Raw genomic sequence first — 19,487 nt, forward strand, 5'->3', positions numbered from 1 at the left:
CGTTGGTTGCCTTTTAGTTTTGTTGGTTGTTTCCTTTGCTGTGCAGAAGCTTTTTATCTTCATGAGGTCCCAATAGTTCATTTTTGCTTTTAATTCCCTTGTCTTGGGGATGTGTCAAGTAAGAAATTGCTATGGCTGAGGTCAGAGAGGTCTTTTCCTGCTTTCTCCTCTAGGGTTTTGATGGTTTCCTGTCTCACATTCAGGTCCTTTATCCGTTTTGAGTTTATTTTTGTGAATGGTGTGAGAAAGTGGTCTAGTTTCATTCTTCTGCATGTTGCTGTCCAGTTTTCCCAGCACCATTTGTTAAAGAGACTGTCTTTTTTTCCATTGGATGTTCTTTCCTGCTTTGTCAAAGATTAGTTGGCCATACTTTTGTGGGTCTAGTTCTGGGTTTTCTATTCTATTCCATTGGTCTATGTGTCTGCTTTTGTGCCAATACCATGCTGTCTTGATGATGACAGCTTTGTAGTAGAGGCTAAAGTCTGGGATTGTGATGCCTCCTGCTTTGGTCTTCTTCTTCAAAATTACTTTGGCTATTCGGGGCCTTTTGTGGTTCCATATGAATTTTAGGATTGCTTGTTCTAGTTTTGAGAAGAATGCTGGTGCAATTTTGATTGGGATTGCATTGAATGTGTAGATAGCTTTGGGTAGTATTGACATTTTGACAATATTTATTCTTCCAACCCATGAGCAGGGAATGTCTTTCCATTTCTTTACATCTTCTTCAATTACCTTCATAAGCTTTCTATAGTTTTCAGCATACAGATCTTTTACATCTTTGGTTAGATTTATTCCTAGGTATTTTATGCTTCTTGGTGCAATTGTGAATGGGATCAGTTTCTTTAGTTGTCTTTCTGTTGCTTCATTATTAGTGTATAAGAATGCAACTGATTTCTGTACATTGATTTTGTATCCTGCAACTTTGCTGAATTCATGTATCAGTTCTAGCAGACTTTTGGTGGAGTCTATCGGTTTTCCATGTATAATATCATGTCATCTGAAAAAATGAAAGCTTGACTTTATCTTTGCCAATTTTGATGCCTTTGATTTCCTTTTGTTGTCTGATTGCTGATGCTAGCACTTCCAACACTGTGTTAAACAACAGCAGTATGAGTGGACATCCCTGTCGTGTTCCTGAACTCAGGGAAAAAGCTCTCAGGTTTTCCCCATTGAGGATGATGTTAGCTGTGGGCTTTTCATAAATGGCCTTTATGATCTTTAAGATTGTTCCTTCTATCCCGACTTTCTCGAGGGTTTTTATTAAGAAAGGTTGCTGAATTTTGTCAAATGCTTTTTCTGCATCGATGGACAGGATCATATGGTTCTTATCTTTGCTTTTATTAATGTGATGTATCATGTTGATTGATTTGCAAACGTTGAACCAGCCCTGCATCCCAGGAATGAATCCCACTTGATCATGGTGAATAATTCTTTTTATATGCTGTTGAATTCGATTTGCTAGTATCTTATTGATAATTTTTGCATCCGTATTCATCAGGGATATTGGCCTGTAGTTCTCGTTTTTTACTGGGTCTCTGGTTTAGGAATCAAAGTAATACTGGCTTTAGAGAATGAGTCCGGAAGTTTTCCTCCCTTTCTATTTTTTGGAATAGCTTGAGAAGTATAGGTATTATCTCTGCTTTAAACGTCTGGTAGAACTCCCCTGGGAAGCCATCTGGTCCTGGACTCTTATTTGTAGGGAGATTTTTGATGACTGATTCAATTTATTCGCTGGTTATGGGTCTGTTCAAGCTTTCTATTTCCTCCTGATTGAGTTTGGAAGAGTGTGGGTGTTTAGGAATTTGTCCATTTCTTCCAGGTTGTCCAGTTTGTTGGCATATAATTTTTCATAGTATTCCCTGATAATTTCTTGTATCTCTGAGGGATTGTTTGTAATAATTCCATTTTCATTCATGATTTTATCTATTTGGGTCATCGCCCTTTTCTTTTTGAGAAGCCTGGCTAGAGGTTTGTCAATATTGTTTATTTTTTCAAAAAAGCAACTCTTGGTTTCATTGATCTGCTCTACAGTTTTTTTAGATTCTATATTGTTTATTTCTGCTCTTATCTTTATTATTTCTCTTCTTCTGCTGGGTTTAGGTTGTCTTTGCTGTTCTGCTTCTATTTCCTTTAGGTGCTGTTAGATTTCATATTTGGGATTTTTCTTGTTTCTTTAGATAGGCTTGGATTGCAATGTATTTTCCTCTCAGGACTGCCTTTGCTGCATCCCAAAGTGTTTGGATTGTCGTATTTTCATTTCCATTTGTTTCCATATATTTTTAAATTTGTTTTCTAATTGCCTGGTTGACCCAATCATTCTTTAGTAGGGTGTTCTTTAACCTCCATGCTTTTGGAGGTTTTCCCGACTTTTTCCTGTGGTTGATTTCAAGCTTCATAGCATTGTGGTCTGAAAGTATGCATGGTATGATTTCAATTCTTGTATACTTATGAAGGGCTGTTTTGTGACCCAGTATGCGATCTATCTTGGAGAATGTTCCATGTGCACTCAAGAAGAAAGTATATTCTGTTGCTTTGGGATGCAGAGTTCTAAATATATCTGTCAAGTCCATCTGATCCAATGTATCATTCAGGGCCCTTGTTTCTTTATTGACCATGTGTCTAGATGATCTATCCATTTCTGTGAGTGGAGTGTTAAAGTCCCCTGCAGTTACCACATTCTTATCAATAAGGTTGCTTATGTTTGTGAGTAATTGTTTTATGTATTTGGGGGTTCCTGTGTTCAGCGCATAGACATTTATAATTGTTAGCTCTTCCTGATGGATAGACCCTGTGATTATTATATAATGCCCTTCTTCATCTCTTTTTACAGCCTTTACTTGAAAGTCTAGTTTGTCTGATATAAGTATGGCTACTGCAGCTTTCTTTTGACTTCCAGTGGCATGATACATAGTTCTCCATCCCCTCATTCTCAATCTGAAGGTGTCCTCAAGTCTAAAATGAGTCTCATGTAGACAGCAAATAGATGGGTCTTGTTTTTTTATCCATTCTGATACCCTATGTCTTTTGGTTGGCGCATTTAGTCCATTTACATTCAGTGCTATTATAGAAAGATATGGGTTTAGAGTCCTTGTGATGTCCGTAGGTTTCATGCTTGTAGCGATGTCTCTGGTACTTTGTCTCACAGGATCCCCCTTAGGATCTCTTGTAGGGCTGGTTTAGTGGTGATGAATTCCTTCAGTTTTTGTTTGTTTGGGAAGACCTTTATCTCTCCTTCTATTCTGAATGACAGACTTTCTGGATAAAGGATTCTCACTGCATATTTTTTCTGTTCATCACATTGAAGATCTCCTGCCATTCTTGTCTGGCCTGCCAAGTTTCAGTAGAGAGATCGGTCACAAGTCTTAGAGGTCTCCCTTTATATGTTAGAGCACATTTATCTCTAGCTGCTGACAGAATTTTCTCTTTATCCTTGTATTTTTCCAGTTTCACTATGATATCATGCAGAAGATTGATTCAAGTTCATCTGAAGGGAGTTCTCTGTGCCTCTTGGATTTCAATGCCTTTTTCCTTCCCCAGATCAGGTAAGTTCTCAGCTATTATTTCTTCAAGTACACCTTCAGTACCTTTCCCTCTCTCTTCCTCCTCTGGAATACTAATTATGCATAGATTATTTCTCTTTAGTGCATCACTTAGTTCTCTAATTTTCCCCTCATCTTCCTGGATTTTTTTATCTCTTTTTTTCTCAGCTTCTTCTTTTCCTTAATTTTATCTTCTAGTTCACCTATTCTCTCCTCTGCCTCTTTAATGAGAGCTGTGGTTGTCTCCATTTTATTTTGCAGCTCATTGATAGCATTTTTTAGCTCCTCCTGGGTGTTCCTTAGTCCCTTGATCTCTGTAGCAATAGATTCTCTGCTGTTCTTTATACTGTTTTCAAACCCAGCGATTAATTTTATAACTAATATTCTAAATTCACTTTTTGTTGTATTGTTTAAATCGTTTTTGATCAGTTCGTTAGCTGTTATTTCCTGGACGTTTTTTTGAGGAGAATTCTTCTGTTTCATCATTTCGGATATCCCTAGAGTGGTGCGGAACTGCAGGTCACTTCCCCTGTGCTGTCTTGAATAACTTGCATTGGTGGGCACGGCTGCAGTCAGACCTGATGTCAGCCCCCAGCCCACTGCTGGGGCCATAGTCAGACTGGTGTGTACCTTCTCTTCCCCTCTTCAAGGGGCGGGATTCACTGTGAGGTGGCATGGCCCATCTAGGCTCCTTGCACACTGCCAGGGTTGTGGTGCTGGGGATCTGGGGTATTAGCTGGGGTGGATGGGCAAAGTGCACAGGGGTGGGAGGGGCAGGCTCAGCTCACTTTTCCTTTGGAGATCCACTTCAGGAGGGGCCCTGTGGCACCAGAAGGGAGTCAGACCCACCGGAGGGATGGATCCACAGAAGCACAGGTTGGGTGTTTGCGCGGTGCAAGCAAGTTCCCTGGCAGGAACTGGTTCCCTTTGGGATTTTGGCTCGGGGATAGGCAAAGGAAATGGCGCTGGTAAGCACCTTTGTTCCCCGCCAAGCTGTGCTCTGTCGTCCGGGGCTCAACAGCTCTCCCTCCCGTTGTCCTCCAGCCCTCCAATTCTCCAAGCAGATCCATTAGCTTATAACCTTCCAGATGTCAAGTCCTGGTTGCTGTCAGAACACACTCCATATGGCCCCTCCGCTTTTGTAAGCCAGACTCTGCTTGGGGGCTCTGCTTGGCCGGCGGGCTGCCCCTCCACCCGGGCTCCCTTCTGCCAGTCCGTGTAGCACGCATCAGTTCGCTGCCCTTCCTGCCCTCTTCCGTGGGCCTCTTGTCTGCACTTAGCTCCGGAGACTCCATTCTGCTAGTCTTCTGGTGGTTTTCTGGGTTATTTAGGCAGGTGTAGGTGGAATCTAAGTGATCAGCAGGACGCGTGGTGAGCCCAGCATCCTCCTACGCCACCATATTCCCAGGATCCTGCATCTTTTTATTTTTAACATGCACTCCCAGTGATGGTGATGGTAGTGGGCATTGATATCTGTACAATCTCAGCAGCTCTAACTTTGAAAGGAAACATTTCCATTGTCTTATCTGTCAGATGTGGTAACTGACTGGGCCTCTGAATGCATTGGCTAGATGGTTTGGTGTCATGAAGACTTAGTCAATAACTTATAAAATCTACTTTCACATATAATGTAACTGTGCAATTCTTTCTATGATGACTGCTTTCACTTTCAGAAAATCAAGACATACAACACCATTTCTGTTTAAACTCATGGAATGCTTCCTGCTCATGAGTTTGTCTTTTGGAATTTTTTGTTTCATTTTCAGTAATGAGGTTGGGGCTTTGAAGTATGGTTTTCTTTAAGATTCATCATGACCTGTTTTTCCAAGGATCCATAATGATGTGGTGCTTACATTTCATAAAAAGCCCATACTGGAGATGAAAACATATGCTGCTCTGCTTTCTGGTATTCCATTTGGAGGGTATTTATGAAAGTGTCAGGGAGATAGGTAAAATGTCCTTAACCATATTTAAAATTTCCAGGAGAATCCATTGGCAAAATGGCTTCCAGTAATTTAAAGTAATTTAATATACTGTAGGCAAAATCCCCTTTTCCCATTTGTTTCCTTAAGTGAGAGAAATATCACCCAAAGATTGCATTAAGGTGACTGTTAAAAAGCTTCCATATATCCCCAGAAGGAACAAAGGCTACTGATGGATTTTAACCTTGGTCCAGGGAATGCAATCGGCTTGCAGGTGTTTCAAAAAGTGTAGATGGATCCCAAGGACCTAAAACCTGTCTACTCCAGGGTCCCTTAATTCCAGGCTGAACAGCAGGTAAATCATCAAAACTAGCAAAGGATGGGTGGAGATGTTTCTGGTGACAACTGAAAATCAGTTCTTTAGTGGAAGAGAAGACTCAGGAGTCAGTTAGTGCAGGTTTGGGTCCTGGTACAACACATATTGAGCATATGCCCTTGGGAAAGCTATCTACCTTGTTGTGCATCCACTTCCTTATCTGTAAAATATGCATGATGATAATCATATCTGCTTTTGTAAGGCTGTTGTGTGCATTCCATGCAAATGTACATCAGGCTGCATATCCTGTAACAGTCAGCTGTCACTTTTCTTATTATGTCTGGAGCTGTAAGCCCTCTTGCCATTTCCCAGTGAACCCCACAGGTATTCAGCTGTGATGCTTTTACAATGTACAAATAAGTTGCTGATTTATTCATTTTCTGTCTACACATGGGTGGTTTTTATAATAGGACAGAAAGGCTAGTTTACTTAGTGTAGAAATTTAAAAAAGTTCCTGGAGTGGGAAGGCTGGGGTGGACGTTTCATGGAGTATCTGAAAAGATGTATGTGATTTGGATAGATGTATTATAGTGGAAGCTTAATGGACAGGAGCCTCTCTAGCCAAACTACTCATCCCACCAGCTTGCCTGGGGATACAGTATTCCACCATTGTGACGTACAGATTAGCTAAAAGCATTGCTGTGATAGGAGGCAGTCATCCTGATTAACCAAGTACCACCTAGCAGAATCCTGGGAGAATGTATTCGTGGATGTGTTTTGTGGGGAAGAAGCACAGAGACATGAGTGTTGCTGAATTTAATAAAGCCCAGTGAACTGGGTAGGGCATTGAGGGCTGTGCCATGACATGGTCACCATTGCAGCACCACAGCCCACATACTTGGCTTGCTGCAGGTGCCCAGCAATCTCTGACTGCAAGGTAGGGTTCCTTCACTCATCCTTTCATCATTGCTAAGGGCTCAAGGACTCCTTTTCCTCTACTCCTGACACTTCTTTGTCCTAAATATCTTTTAAGTCTCAGCTTATTCAAAGCTTTGCCCCTCTTTTAAGATAATTAAAATCCAAATGCCTTGAAACTGGATATGTATTGCATTGGCCATCATTCTGTTCTCTGAGACCCCCAAGCTTCACATTTTCCCCCTCTTGCTCAACTCTGTAAGCACTTAAATTTCTTGCCTTGGGAAGATATGATTTTCTTCAGGGCATCTTCTCTGTTGCCCCAAAGAGTCATGTATTTCTCTGTACTTCTGTGGCCAATATTTTTTTCTATTTTATTGGAAATAAGTATAGACTCAGAGATATTACAAAAATAGTACAGAGGGATACTTATCACTCAGCTGACCCCAATGGTAATATTTTATATAACTATAGAACATTCTCAAATCTGAGACATTGACATTAGCACTACATAATTAACTATTAGGCTGTAGGTTTTACTTGGATTTCACAGTTCTCGAGTACACTAGTTTGCATGTATGTTTCTGTGCATAGTTCAATGCACAGATTGATTTTATCAATCAAATAAAGATTTTCTCCTTGAACACATTCTAGTCAGGTTTTTCTGAGTTCTTTTCAACTAGGCCCCTTTGGACATGTCTTCAAGAACACAGTTTTTTTTTTTTAATTTTTAAAAATGCTTTTATTTTTATTTTTGAGAGAGACAGAGCACAGGCAAGAGAGGGGCAGAGAAGGAGAGGGAGACACAGAATCAGAAGCAGGATCCAGGCTCTGAGCTGTCAGCACAGAGTCCGATATGGGGCTCAAACTCATGAACTGCGAGATCATGACCTGAGCCCAAGTTGGACGCTTAACTGACTGAGCTACCCAGGTACCCCAGTCAAGAGCCCATTAAAATATATATATATTATATATATATATATATATATATATATATATATTATATGTATATAATATATATTATATAAATATATATAAAATATATATATATAATATATATATATATTTTGTTTGCTTATTTATTTATTTAATACGAAATTTATTGTCAAATTGGTTTCCATACAACACCCAGTACTCATCCCAACAGGTGCCCTCCTCAATACCCATCACCCACCCTCCCCACCCTCCCACCCTCCATCAACCTTCAGTTTGTTCTCAGTTTTTAAGAGCCTCTTATGTTGTGGCTCCCTCCCTCTTTTTTTTTTTCCTTCCCCCCCCACCCATGGTCTTCTGTTAAGTTTCTCAGGATCCACATAAGAGTGAAAACATATGGTATCTGTCTTTCTCTGTATGACTTATTTCAGTTAGCATAACACTCTCCAGTTCCACCCACATTGCTACAAAAGGCCATATTTCATTCTTTCTCATTGCCAAGTAGTATTCCATTGTGTATATAAACCATAATTTCTTTATCCATTCATCAGTTGATGGACATTTAGGCTTCAAGAGCCCATTTTTAACAAGAATCCTGATAAATTAGTTTGGCTGGAATCCCCCACCTTCCATATCTGATCACCTTGATATCTGACCAAATTCCTTATCTCCACTACCCCCCTGGTCTGACTTCAGCAAGAATTCCCCCTTACTCATGACATTTCCTCTTATAAATTTTCCATCCACTGGCCCTACCCATTCCCTGACCCTGCTCCTTGGCTATAAATTCCTAGTTTCCTTGTTAGATTTGGAGTTCAATCCAACCTCTCTCCCCTATAACAAAATGCTATTTTAGTAGACCCTGTATCTATCACAATGGTCCCCCTGAATAAAATCTGCCTTACCATTTAAACAAGTATCAAGAATGAATAATTCTTTCTTCAACAATCAAGATACAGAACTTTCTCTCACCACCAAGAACTCTCTCACCACACTTAATTTCCTGTTTACTTGTCTGACTCCCACAGGTTATCACCTGCTTCAGGGCAGGGTTTTGTTTACCCAGGACTTTCATATGAAACAGAGTAAGTACTCAGAAAATACAAGTTGAATAATGGGTAAATGAATACAGAGTCTTTTCATTCTAGAATGACTGCTGTGTATCCAGCTTTATACTGTGAGGGCCTTAGGGACATCAAGACATGGTTTCTTGCTGCCCTAATATCTGCTGTCTGCTAAGGTCCTGGACAAGGAAGCCAACACAGGCAAGAAAGACTCTACACTTCCAAACCTAGAAATTCCAGGGGCAAACAATTGGGTCTGAAGCCTATAATTTAGGATAAGCCATTTTCTGTCCCTTTGTTTGGTTTTAAGAAAACTATTTTTGGTAACTTTTATGGTACAGTCTCCTAAATTCCATATTGGCTCCCAGTAAGGATTCCTGAGGTTCTCAATGGACTGAGTAAGTTATTGCTGCCTCTCAGTGCCTGACTTAACTCAAAACCTACACTACTTAGCATTGAAGGAAGCTGGTGATGAAAAGACACTAGACAGGTAGCTGTTCAAGTAGTCATACAGGGTCATTTTTAAAGAACTATCTGTGCCTACCATGATTATACAGAATAGAGAAGCTCCTCTTTGTCACCATCTCCACCTCCATATTTTCAAGGTATCTTTGGATTTTATCCCTCCTGGATACATAGAAAAGTTAAAGAAATGGACCCAAGAGGAACATTTTCTTAAGGCTTTTGTTTTGCTATTTTTAATTATTTTCTTCTGCTTTTGTTTATTTGTTTGCAAACTTGTATAGTTGTTTGGAAAAACTTTATGAGCACAGATCATGTAGGCAAGATTAATTTTGTCCAATAATCAAATCTACTCCTGTGACAAAAAGAATTAGCTTAAGTTTAAAAGTGTTTGGTGAATAAAATTAATTGCCTCTATTAAATAAAATGCATTCTGTCCAATACATATAGGTATTCTGTCAACAAGACAAATGGACTCAGTAGTATAAGTATCTCTGTGGATGAAATGCATAATAATGTAATTACTTTGCCAACAAAATGCTAACTTGCTTTAATCATTCTGTTCACAACATAATGTAAAGTGATTTAGTGGTAAAATGGATCCACTTACAAATTGTTTTATGGTCATAATGCAGCCCTTTGGTGGAATGTGAATTTATGATAATAATTTTATGGGCACATGATTTTCCAATTAAAATGTCTTTTCACAGATAAAATGGGAGTGTTACAAATGGCTCCCAATAACCGTATGCCAAGTAACAGGAAGAAAGGGCTGTCACCTACATTAAGCAAAGCCTCAATCCAAAAGGCTTGAAAGCTCAAAAAGTGATTTACTTTAATCTAATTTGTAATTTCGTTCTCTCCCATTGAGAACTATTTGCTTCCTGCCTTTACTGACCCAATAACAAAAATTAGATCCAGCAACAAGCCCACCAATCACTGGCTGCCATGGTTCTTTCCTGGGCCTTAATTGACTATGCCATATTGTTCATTAATAAGCACTTAGAACTAGAGCAGTTCTTTCTGCTATCTAACATAGGCCCCATTATCTTCAGTACAATAATTAATGCACCCATTAAAATGGAATAAATCAGTATAATATAGTGGTTTTTAATTTGAAGGTTGTGATGGAGGGAAAAATGTTTCTATCTGGGCTAATTGTCATAATTTCCTTTTAGTAAGATACAATGCCCCTCAATTGCTGTCCAGTTGGGACTTGATTGCCTCTTCAGGCTCAGGTTCTTGGAAATGGCCCCTTCCACAATGAGTTATCCTTGTTGGAGAGAAGAGCAATGTGCTCCAGCATCCCTGTTTGTTTTCTCCATAGCAGGTAACACAGCTGATAAACTCTGGATGCTTGTCTGACCTTGTTCTATGAAGAGAGGTGGGAGGCAGTCCCTAACATGCTTCCCTAGCTTGGTCACTGTTTGCATGGTGGTATATGCTTCCCTCCTCAAGCAAGGCAGCTTAATTTCTGTTCTGTTGAGAGTCTCACATTCTTTCAGATATTCTTTTCTGGAGGCCAACTCACTGGAAATGAAGCAAATGTGTTTTAAGGCTGTGAAGAGGAGAGAGTCAGAGATGTTGGGTGGTTCTGTGGAGAGAGAGCAGAATTAGTGGTGAGAACAGAAGTGGCGGGGAACAAAGCTGGTATGGAAGTTGGTTCTGCTGCTCCTTGGCTGGGTTAATTTGAGTAGGTCACTCTACGATTCTGAGCTTCTCTGTCTGCATCTATAGAATAAGGATAAAGTACTGCTTACTTTAGATTACACAGATGGTTAAATGAGATAATGTACAAAAGTGCTCACATATAGTACACAGCAAACAACAGCTATTATTGTCACTGCAGTCCCAACCACACAGCTAGGCCCTGGAAGGTGGGGCAACAAGAAAAAAAAAAAAAAAAAAAATATATATATATATATATATATATATATATATAATGTACAGCCCTCCCTTTAAGAAGAGGAGATAACTGGGGCGCCTGGGTGGCGCAGTCGGTTAAGCGTCCGACTTCAGCCAGGTCACGATCTTGCGGTCCGTGAGTTCGAGCCCCGCGTCGGGCTCTGGGCTGGATGGCTCAGAGCCTGGAGCCTGTTTCCGATTCTGTGTCTCCCTCTCTCTCTGCCCCTCCCCCGTTCATGCTCTGTCTCTCTCTGTCCCAAAAATAAAAATAAAAACGTTGAAAAAAAAAGAAGAGGAGATAATTGATGATAATGGAATGAACAATTCAGATGTATTTCTCCCCTTCTGTTTCGTGTTGAATCTCAATGTCCTGCTCTATTTGCCTCCAGTGTTTTGGGAGACTCACTGGGATTTCTGACATACGCACATTGCCTTCTCTTCTGTCTGGGCAGTCAGAGCCCTTGAAGGTGCTGCTCTCCACCTATAGCACTACATATACTTGCAGGAAGAATGCTGGGGCATTGCTCAAGGCATTGCTGCCTTGGGCTTTTGAAGTCCCAGTCTTGTTTCCTCCCACAGATAAAGGGAACAAACCTTTCTTCACCATTCTAGTTCAGAGTTTGTTCAATCCAAGATCAGAGGCAAGGCTGCCTTGGGACTCAGGCAACTATCCTGAAGACAGCCTCTTTAGCCTCTGACTAAAGCCTCCCTTTGCATGACTTAGGCCTGGCTCTGGACCTGGGTGGGGACAGACAGCAGCAATTCCCTTGTTTTCTAGTAAAACAATTTTTTGGAGGGGATCACTCTTGTTCTTTCAGCCCAATGAGTCAGTCTTTCTGGCTACAGTGATTCAGTCCAGCATGGAGACATGATTAGTGTGTCCACTTCCAGGTGATGGCTAGATAATTCATGGTCAGCTTGCTGTGCTGGTTGAGACCTGGGCTCCCCCATAGCTAAAGCTTTGCTCTGCCTTGTCCATATTGTGTACCCAGTGCTACCACAGGACTAAGGCAGATGCTTGGGGCAGATACCGCATCAACCTGTAAACAAGTTCATTGGTAAAAGCCTTTAAAAGGATGAGCAAAGAGTAGTAGTAAATGTCTTTCCCTTCACCGCCCTGTGGCCTGGTTCATTAGGATTGGCCCCATGATCCTTTCAATAGCTGATGTTATCAGATTCTGCAGTCACCCCTCCCATCCCCCACCCCCCACCCCAAAGAATAGGTACAGGTAGGAGAGCAGCAGTGGATAGGAAGCTAATCAGACTCAGGGAAAGCTGTTACATGTATGATCTTATTTAATTGTCACAACAAGCCAGTGAGATAATCATTGTTATCATCTTTATTTTAAAGATGAAGAAACAAAAACCCAGAGAGGTTAAGTAGCCTGCCCAAGATGTATAGTTAGTGAGCATCAGAACCTAGGTTGGGATGAATTCCAAGTCTGTTCTCTCTTCAAATATGCTGCATTTGACAAAATATTCTCAAATTGAAGATCAACTCTTTACTTTCTCATTCCTTCCTTAATCATTTCTTTAGGCAACTGCCACTTACCAGAGATGATGCTTACAAAGATGATCAGGACACAATCTGGTACTTGAGAAGTTCAAAGGCAGCAGGAAGATGGTGGGGGCACTCAGAGAAATATGTAATTTTAATATAGAATATCTTTGGGACCTTACTTCTCCTAAGGAAGATGAGTTTTCAAAACTAAATAGAAGAAAAATACAGTACTTGTCAAGGAATCATATTATAAAACATGATCATCAACTGTTAATTTCTTTTCAGTTGATTTGAAACAATGGAATTCTTCAGCATTTTAGCAAATACTTAATTGTGTCAAAATTCAGAATCCCTGAAAGTTGATAAAAACAAGGTTTTAGAAAATTGGAGAATCATTACAATGGCATGAGTCTTGTGAGCCTCTCATTGTCAAGACGTCTTCTCTGGGCCCTGGTTGAGTGGAACCATTAAGAGACAAGAGAAGTGACCAGTGGGACCTAATAAAGCCTCCAGAGCCAGGCCTCCTCTGTTCATATTTGGGTTACTCTGGCAAAAATTCCTTTGGGGATGTATAAAACTTTTAATGTATTTTTTGTTTGAGAGCAAAGAGATATAAACTTTTAGCGATTAATATGCATACACACATAATACTTCTAATTTTTTTTGAAATTGGCTAGTTTTTTGGGGGGATTACCTTGGCCTTTGTTGATTTACAGGTACAATTTCAGCAAATGTGAAAAAAATGTACAAATACAGAAGGAGAATGGGAAGCCATTTTCCTATTAAACTGAGAAAACGGAATAAATAGGTCCTGTCTCTGAAAAGTCATTTCAAGTTCCACTCAGCTCAACAGAGAATGCTACACAATTCAGTTCTGAGCTTCTCTGAAAGGTAGGCATAGGAATTTGGCTGTCAAACACTCAGATAAACTTGTGTACATGATTCAGACTGAAAAGTTAGCCAGCTTTACAGAATTGATTATAAAACCAATCAGCAGGACAAGAGAGGCAGTGAGAGTCTGGTGCAGGGCAGGCTTCCTTACAGTGCAGTGTGGCCCTATTCTGCAGCAAATGCTTCTCTTTGTCTTGATTTACTATTTTTTTTATTTTTTTCATGTTTATTTTTGAGAGAGAGAGACAGAGCATGAGCAGGGGAGAGGGAGAGAGAGGGAGACACAGAATCCCAAGCAGGCCCCAGGCTCCAAGCTGTTAGCACAGAGCCCAACATGGGGCTCGAACTCACGAACTGTGAGATCATGACCTGAGCTGAAGTCAGACACTCAACCAAATGAGCCACCCAGGCACCCCTTGATTTACTATTTTTGACAGTCAGCACTTAACTTGGGAAAAAATAACATAGAAAATAACACCCAGTGTGTATGGCTTCTCTGCTTGCAAGAGGCCAGCCTCCTCTAGGCAGGGCCAAGCGTATGAAAGGCCAATTTAATTTGGGTACTTTCAAAGACTGGTTTGAAGCACACACACACAAGAAAATCCTGCTTTTGTGTGTTTGTTTTCTACTAATAAGGAGATGGTCAATAGCTTAAAGTCCAAGTTTTCTTCTGTTTCTGTTTTTGATTGATAGATTAAATATGTGTAATTAATTTTGTTGTTTCAGCCTCATGATGACATAATCCTGGCAAAGAAGTTTTTTCTTTTATGGTGTTTTCATTAATTTGTTCCAATTAACTTTATTTATCCAGCTTGGTGATATCTGAGTTTTCATCATACATTTCAGTGGTAAAGCCTTTTGAACATGCCCCTCACCCCATATATCAATATTTATTCTTAAATTATAAGTATGTACTATCTTTAGCTAATATCTCAGGACACAACTGGTCCTTAGGGTGAGGCTTATCATTAATGACAATACATACAAAATATTTTGATTATTTTGTTTGTTTTTGTAGACTTTTCGACCAATCTAATTAGGTAATCATGATTTCAACCTTATAATGTGGCTGACAAACTCAGACTAGGAGATGGCGTTCTATCACCCCATTTTCTTGTTGGTTTTCTGTGCTCATATCATTTGTATTATCTTCATTTTGTAGTTTGTGAGAAACTTGTTAAGCTTTCTGTTCATTGGTGAATGTTTGGTTAAGACAAGATATTACTATCCACAAATCCACTAACCAAGGACAGCTAAGCTGCAGAAGGAATGTTTACTTTTGATCTGTGAAACTCCGCACTCCCCTCAAGGTAGTTCATGGACCACCTGGGACATATTTCAACCTGACAAACAATCAGGGAAAGGGATTCAGGGACAATCAGGCATTAAATATTTGTAAACTATTTTTTAAGCATTTCTAATGTTCTCCTCTTGTGCTTCAATAGATTGTCCTGTAAATCCTTGAAGGTGTATGCAACCCCATTTAAGATATTGTCTGACTCCTGTAGACTTTGTGGATCTAAGGAGACACAGAACACATTGAAGAGGCTTAAGAACCTCATCTTGGACAGGGGAATCTCTGGGACTAGCAGGGGTTGGGCCTTGAAGTGACCAAATTCTTGATGTAAAGGTGGCTTCAGAAAGGAATTTGCAGTATTGCAAAGTGTCAAAGGCAAGCTTCACCTGCATCACAACTTTGATGGTATTCTATCCCTTATCTTATGAATTAAGTATTCTTTCTTCTGCCTGATGCTTTGACCTTTGACTTGGTTTTGAATTTGATGGATTTTGTAGTACTGTGTGTCCTACGCATAGGAAGCATCCATGTAGGTTGAATAATAACATTTAATGTCACTTTATATTCCTTGGTTGTCTTTAAATTTAGCAATAAAGAACTTAATGATGTTTTTCTCTCTTTAAAATCCTATGCCTTTTTGGGGTGCCTGGGTGGCTCAGTTGGTTACAGTCCAACTCTTGATTCTGGCCCTGGTCATGATCTCACAGTAGTGAGATCAAGCCCTGAATCAGGCTCTGTGCTGAGCATGGAACCTCCTTGAGATTGTCTCTTTCTCTCCCCCCCCCTCTCGCTTTGCCCCCACCCCTTCCGTGCATGCACTCTCTCTCTCAAAATAAATAAATAAACTTAAAAAAAAAGAAGGGGGAAAAAGAAGAAATAAATGAAAGATCATGAGACCCACATGTTTAATGGGAGTGAGACTATTTTTTCTTACCATACTGAACATGTGGGAATAGTCTTTAATTGCGCAAACTGTGTCTATGTTGAAATAACATATGTAAACACTTTACCTATTTACATTATATTTTTTGTAGGAATTTGAATGTTCAAACCCTGTTTTAATAGAATAATGAATGAAAAAAAGTAAAAATATCTAAATTACTTCTCACTGCTCTTAAGCTTTCCCATAACTTTCTGAGCTTTAAGAAAGCTTGGATAGAAATGCAGGCTACAGTTTGAAATTCAGTCAAAATCTCTTCTTTTGTAGAACTCATACCAAGGTAAGTTTTCTGTAGCATCTGAACAAATACTTACTGAGAGAATGACCTTAGCAGTCACTAGAGTTTCAGGGCATAGAATGTTTCTTCATGTCTGTTGTGCTTAAATATGTCATGGTAGATGTATGAGCCTTTAGAATCACAGTCTTGCCTTATTTTCTGATCAGTGAATTGGATGGTGAGCTGTTTGAAGCCCTCTGGAATATATCATTTAATAGAGCCTGGGACTCTAGATTTTGTGAGCTATAGATAAAGAAAAAAATAATAAAAAGAAGATATAGCTGTAATTTGGGATAAATATATGTACCACTTTTCACTGCATTTTCCTAAAGGCAATTAAATGATTTGAAACTAGCTAAAATAAGTGTCTGATTTAGAGATGCAGTCTTAAAGTGCAGAGCATGGCCTCAAATACATATTAATGCTTACAACAATTAAACCAGAACTGCAACCACCCTGTTGTGACTCAGAGATTCTACTTCTTTTACTTCTGCTGCCTGACTTGCTCTTTTTCCCTTTTCATTGTATTTATCAAGTGTCTTCTTGTATTTGGGCATTTAGGTGACTGTGTGTATATCTGAAAACCCTTATTAATGGTTTCTTTTTCTTTGGTGCCTTCACTGGTTATTTGTTTCCCAGACCAGGTAGGCCTACTTCCAATAGGTCAGAGGGTGAAACATTAAGTTGCATCTAAACTCAGTAAACAAGTGCTGAGATAGGTTGATCATGTTTGCTGTGGGTCAAGGAGTGGCCACTTGTGTACTACACATTTGCCATTTCTGCTACAGATAGAGGTGGCACACTTTGAGCAGCATCTGATACTTAATAGTGTTATGTTTAGCTAGGATACTACTGGTGCACAACATGTGTGTATTTAAGGAAATTAACTGTCAGCATTTAAACATCACAAAATTTTACATTTAAAAAAATCTAGGTCACCTGGATGGCTTAGTTGGCTAAGTGTCTGATTCTTAGTTTTGGCTCAGGTCATGATCTCATAGTTCATGAGTTTGAGTCTTGCATTGGGCTCTGCAGAGACTGCTTGAGATTCTCTCTCTTTTTCTCTCTCTCCTTCTCTCTGCCCTTCCTCTACTTGTTCTCTCTCAACATAAAAAAAAATTAGCTTTCAGAGGAAATTTTAGAAGATCTAGAGAGTTTGAGTCCACATGGTCTAGTGGCAAAAATTGTCAAGGTTAAGGAGCAGCTCTGCCTTCCCAGTTTACCTCAGTGCTCTCTGCTTCATATGATTTTCTCACATCTGTATCTGCTGATTCTCTGTGAGCATCTGAGCTTGTGAATACAGATCCATACTAATGCAAAAATTATTTCTCATGTGTTTACCCTCCTCCCAGAAAAGGCAGTGTGGCCCAGCTAAGATGACACTGATCTTGGAAACAAAATGTTTAATTTCACATTTAAGTTTGGTGTAACTTTCGGAAATTCACCGAAACTCTCAATTCCTCAGACATTTTAGTTGTAAAATGAAAAGAGTCATCGTGTAGACAGTTGTTTGGAAATCAAATGAGATGATGCATTACAATGCATTACAATTGCACTATAGTACAATGCACTATACTATACAATATATAGGGTCACAGATCAGTAATGATAACATAAAAAGCCACAACAATAAAAATAGTGAAGAAGGCCTAAATTGTTTTCATAATTGCCTGCAATAAGAAGAGCTTTTTTTTTTTTTTTAATTTGGCCCCAAGAATAGAAGGAAGATAGAAAATGAGCAGAAGGTATAAAAGTTTTTAAAGGAACTTGTATTTTTTTGAAACAGGAACACAGTGGAGGGTTTGTACTTTTGCCATTAATAAGCCTAAGGAGCCAATAAGCAGAGGCAGCTGAGGTAGGAAACCCTCCCTGGGCCTGATGTGAACTTTTGTCATTGCAATGTATTCACAGCATTCTGGCTGGCTGGTAGGCAGTCTGTCAATCCAACAAACCTTGGTTATAGGGCAGTTTATTATTAAGGCAAATAAGGAGAGTACATATAGTTTCAGGACATGTATGAAATTACATAGACCCTAAAAGAAATTTGACTCTGGTTGAGTGTGAATGTTAGCATTCAAAGAAATGGATGGCATTGATATTGGTTTCATTTGCTCTATTAAAAACAAATGATTTGAAATTGTTTTTGTAAGAAAAAAATGATTGAATATGGACAATTTCATGTTTTCAACTTAGCAGTTTAGGCTGCTATAAAAGAATACCATAGAGTGGGTATCTTTTAAAGAATAGAAGTTTATTTTTTTTACATTTTAGAGCCTGGCAGATTTGGTGTCTGGTGAGAGCCCACTTCCTATTTCAAAGCAGCCATCTTATTGCTGTGTCTCCATATGGTGGAAGGTGTCAGGGATCTCTCTGGGGTCTCTTTTATAAGAGTACTTAGTCCCGGGGCTTCTGGGTTTGTGTCGGTTAAGCATCTGACTTCGGCTCAGGTCACGATCTCGCAGTTCGTGAGTTCGAGCCCCGCATCGGGCTCTGTGCTGAGAGCTCAGAGCCTAGAGCCTGCTTTCGATTCTGTGTGTCTCTCTCTCTGCTCCTCCCCCGCTCATGCTCGCGCTCTCTCTCTCTCTCTCTCTCTCTCAGAAATAAAGAAACATTAAAGGTACTTAAAAAAAAAAAAGAGTACTAGTCCCATTCATGAAAGCTCTACCCTCATGACCTAATCACCTCCCAAAGATCCTATCTCCTAATCCCATCTCATTGGGAATTAGGGTTCTAACATATGAATTTGGGGGGGAAGAGTGACCTAGGAAGAAATAAGTCTGAATCAGATCTGGTCTCTGCCCTCTAGATGCTCTCAGAAACAATCCTGCTCAAGGCCAGCCATGAGAAGGCCCATAACCAAGCAGTGGCAGAGAAGTTAATCTTGTCTGGGACAATCTGGGAAAGTCTGTTGGAGGAAGTAAACTATGAACTGGGACTTAAAAGCAGATCAGGAGTGTGGGATAGAGGTAGGTGATGGTGGTGATGGAGAACATGTTTCTCCTTTAAATCTTATTATTAAATTCTAAATACATTCATTTCTGGTGTTTGGCTTGGGAATGCCTAAGTCCACAGGGCCTGGGAACATCTGAAAGAAAATAGAAACAGTTTCAGTCAACTATCCTAGATGTTAAGTCTGTGTGGGAGAACATCTTTATGTTTGTCAACATATGGATATTAATAGTAAAGTAAAAATTGTGGTGGACTATAGTGACCAGGAAGGGGATACAGACTGACTGAGAAATAAATCATATTCTTCTATCAATTAAAGAGAGAAATATATAGAAAACTGTCTCTATATAGTTATACTATAGTATAGTATAAACTATACTCAGTATAAACTATACTAGAGTATAGTATAAACAAATTTACATTTCCATTTGCTTCCCTTTCCCCCCAACATTTAATCTTTAGGATCTTGCAGCATAAAAGGGAACTTAGCTTTGTTTTTGTCTTACAGTTTGAGATGTGGCTATGACTTAACTTTTTCTTTTTGATTATAACTAAAAATGACTCATGTTCATTTCC

This window comes from Puma concolor, chromosome E2 (genome assembly GCF_028749965.1).
Source record: "Puma concolor isolate L17-30 chromosome E2, mPumCon1.1.hap2, whole genome shotgun sequence".
Lineage (NCBI taxonomy): Eukaryota > Metazoa > Chordata > Mammalia > Carnivora > Felidae > Puma > Puma concolor.